General features: G+C 35.7%; 2 long non-coding RNA genes across 2 annotated transcripts in view; one reads left to right on the top strand and one right to left on the bottom strand.

Moving 5' to 3' along the window:
• The window catches only part of LOC128250817 (uncharacterized), a 5,296-nt gene extending 4,082 nt beyond the window's left edge, over window positions 1-1,214 (bottom strand). Inside the window, exon 1 of the long non-coding RNA XR_008266798.1 lies at window positions 1,065-1,214. This is a non-coding gene — a long non-coding RNA (uncharacterized LOC128250817). The remainder of the gene's footprint in view (window positions 1-1,064) is intronic.
• Window positions 1,215-1,310: 96 nt separating this feature from the next.
• On the top strand, window positions 1,311-2,277 carry LOC128250818 (uncharacterized). The gene is made up of 2 exons (XR_008266799.1): window positions 1,311-1,449; window positions 1,609-2,277. It is a non-coding gene; the product is annotated as an uncharacterized LOC128250818 (long non-coding RNA).
• The last annotated feature ends 1,753 nt before the right edge of the window (window positions 2,278-4,030 follow it).

Raw genomic sequence — 4,030 nt, 5'->3', positions numbered from 1 at the left:
TAAGATATAGTGAATTTTATAATGGGTGCTCTTTGTATATAAATGTCAAAGTATTGATATCATTAAGTATTTAGTCATTTAATACGAGCAATTATATATACTATATTTAATGCGTCATCGAACACCTGACTTTTGAAATCACAACAGTGGCATTTGAAGTCACAACGTAATATCCGAAGAAATTTACGCAGAGTCTAATATCAAAAAAATTACGCAACGTCTGATTTCAAACAAATGATAAAACGTTTTTAATTAAAATATTTGGAAATTCACTGCAAAATACGAACTGAAATTCAATAAATTGGTTTTAATAAATTGGCCAATTAAAGATTATCTAACAAAACCTGTAATAAAGCATCTGCTTTTCTAAAACTGAAAATAATAATATTGTTAATAATTGTCTCATTTCTTTCTATGACTATTGTATATAAACTAAATATATTTCATGTTAAATGCAGTATTTGTTTCTAAATACATAACCAATTTAAATTTGGTCTTTTAACCCCCGTGTCGCTAGCAAATCGACAGGTAAGAATCTCGTAGTAATGCTAACTACAAAGCAATCGAAAAAAAATGCAGCATTGTATTTCCGTAAAGTAAGGTTAGCAGCAAAAATAATAAGCAAAGTTCGTCTATAAACAGGTTATAATTAACCCCACAATATATGATAAATAAAGCAAGAAAATAAGTCTGGACAAGGGGAAGTAACTACTTATGATGATTCGGGTTAGATAGTCCGAGGTAAACCTGACAGGCTAAATTGTCATGCCTTCTTGTTCTTGTCACAATTCAACGTAGACATCGTTACTGTGGTCGTATGTAATCACTCCATGTTCTTTATTCTAACTCAGTTTACATAAGATTAATTGTGAATAGGTGAATGGATGGGGAGAGGCATCTTGTGATTAGTGCAAATAATTGGGCAATATGGTTACTTGGATATTCAGGAGCTTGTGTAGATTATACAATATCTGAATTAGAAAATCTTGAGAGAAGGGCTAGCATGGTTTTCCATATGAATAGATGACTTCACCCAAGAGTAGGAGTAGCAAAACTATACATACCCAGAAAGGAAAGTGAACAGGTTACTTGTGTTAACAACAAACAAGATGAGGGCAAATATCCGTCAAATGTAAATAATGTAAATAATGTACATAATTCCCCATCTCCCAAATATAGAACTGTATGATCTATTATGACGTCATTTCGCTCAGAATTTTTCAACATTGTAAGTGAAAATGACGTATCTTTCATATTTTGCATTTTGTTCAATTTTTTCTATTATATATTTCTTCGTTATATTTCTTCTATGTATTTCTTCCATTATGCTATACATTATTTACATTATTTACATTCGACGGATATTTGTCCTCATCTTGTCTGTTGGTAACAAAACGTTTCAGCTGATTTACCCTTCTTGGGGAAATTTCAAATCTGGGTTTATCGTTCGTAAGTTATTTTTTCGATGATATTATTATTATTATTATTATTATTATTATTATTATTATTATTATTATTATTTTTATTATTATTAATATTATTATTATTATTATTATTATTATTATTATTATTATTATTATTATTATTATTATTATTATCATTATTTAGGTCACTACCTGGAATCGAACCACTACGCCACATGCTCGTATGATGAAGGTTGAAGGGTTTATCGACCGAAACGTTGTGTTAACAAAAAACAAGATGAGGAGAAATATCCGGCAAATGTACATAATTCCTCATCACTTAAATATAGAACTGTATTATCCTTTATGCTATGTTGAAGCAAACTACAGAATTAAGCGCATGACGGTACAAGGAAAGCAAATCCTTAATCTGGGACGCGACATGCTGCGACACGTCCTCTCGCTGCATTCTTGTTGCATCGGCTGCGCACCCGGGTATCACCACCCCTAACGCAGAAGATGTGGATAAATCAATAAATTAAGGGTCCGACTGGCTGCTATCAGTTTGTGTCGGTCGTCGTTGAGATGTCTGGTATTCTGGAACACTGCATTTTCGCAAGATCGAGATAACGGGGCGCGTCTCAGAAACGAACTCGGCGAGGTGGAGTTGCTACTGTAGTGAGTGTCGCTGACCATTCACCGCGGCAACACCATCGGGGTCACGACTGAGGTGCATAGCTGCGCACACCATTCGTTCTTGATTATGCGGCCCCTCTATCCATCCACCTTGATTTTCTTCTGTTTATTCTCCAATTTATTTATTTATTTTTACTTTTCTGTTTTGCTTTTTTGCACTATTGTATTTTGTTTGAAATGTTTGATACTTTTCTTTTGTGACGTCATAATCTAATTATTTCGCCCATGAACGTGCGGCTGATGTTTTGCAAGTTTACTAAGAAGCAAAAAGAATGTGTTGATTCAATTTATTCGTCGACAGCAAAAACGTTGCCAAAGCATAAACAAAGAGAGAGAAAGTGAGAGAGAGAGAGAGAGACATAGAGAGAGAGAGAGAGAGAGAGAGAGAGATAGATAGATAGATAGAGAGAGAGAGAGAGAGAGAGAGAGAGAGAGAGAGCATAGCATAAGTGAAGAACCGGCTGATATAAGTCAACAATAGTTGCGGTGAAAGTGTTTGGAAGATACTAACGGAATCATCAACCGTCTGCGTTCCACGACCAAGACAATTCCTCAACAATAACATTATCAATAGCAGAAGGAGAAGGAGGAGAAGGAGAGGGAGAAGGAGGAGGAGGAGAAGGAGAAGAAGAAGAAGAAGAAAAGACGACGACGACAACAAAAGCGTCATAAACACCAGAAGAGCAACAACTAAAACCGCCTCTTTGGAAAATGTATAAAGAAACGAGAAACAACAGTGGTAAATCACTCAAACATAACAACAGATGCGACCATAACTTGCAGAAAAATAGAATCAGTTACGGCAACAGCAACACCAATAATATCAGCCAATTGCGTGACCACCATAAATTCCTGTTCTCAGAAGCTTATGAAAATACAATGGTGAATTGATGAATTATATAGAGAAATAGCGTGAAATACTACCAACCAAAATGGTTCACAACGCACAGTTGGATATCCTTCTATTGAACACACCAACAAAATCTACACTAGCTGATAGCAACGTTTGCACCCTGTTGAAGATGGCGCAATTGCAGCTTCGTTAGCAGGGAGAACAAAATGCTTAACATTTTTTCCGGTTTTTCGTTGTGAGTTTATATTCCACGGAGGGCAACTTTTACCATTCATCATTTGGAAGTTCATAAAATAGGCGCCAATTTGCTGAAATTTGCAGCCAGCATTTGGCAGCCGAAGTAAACGGCAAAAGCACGCGCAGATAAAGATATACACCAGATAAGGTACGCAGATAAGGATATACACCATAGAAAGACAGTAGACCTGAGGTGGAGAGTCGCTGAAGATGTCACAGAATGTGTGACGAAAGTTTTCTAGACAAAGGACATGAAATAAAAAAAACAGAAACAATAATAAATCTGTTATATCACACGTTCGGATGGCCTCTATTCAACTACCCAGACGTCTAGACTTCTCCCTCTATATCTACGTACTGGGCTAGCCTACTTCATCGTCCGGGGGTGCCGAAACAACAAAATCTGAAGTGAAGAACGAATATACAGCGCGTGTGTTTATTATGCAAGTAAAACAATGACCATATCCAAGTATAGCAAAACGTGATAATTTTCTGCAAAAACTGCAGGGAACTGTTTTGAAAGATGTCTCATAAACAGCAATTCATTGCGTAAGAAAATCATAGTGCGTGTTGTTTTAAACTGAGTGATTATAATTCCATTCATTGTCTATGAGCCCAGTCGTCCTTGATATATGTGGATTGTATAATTATACAAAGTAAGAGGGTGAGCCAGCCGTTGAGTTTAACGGTTTCAGTTCACTAAATGTAAGCCGTAGATATCAACTGCACATACCAGTGCACACACGTACACCATTCACACACACATGTGTACGTGTGTTCTAGCCAACTAATATATATATATACATAAATATACAAATATATATATATATATACATACATA

The sequence above is a fragment of the Octopus bimaculoides genome, chromosome 25 (assembly GCF_001194135.2).
Source record: "Octopus bimaculoides isolate UCB-OBI-ISO-001 chromosome 25, ASM119413v2, whole genome shotgun sequence".
Taxonomy (NCBI): Eukaryota; Metazoa; Mollusca; class Cephalopoda; order Octopoda; family Octopodidae; genus Octopus; species Octopus bimaculoides.
Note: the sequence above shows the minus strand (reverse complement) of the source record. Positions and strands in the feature narration are given on the sequence as shown.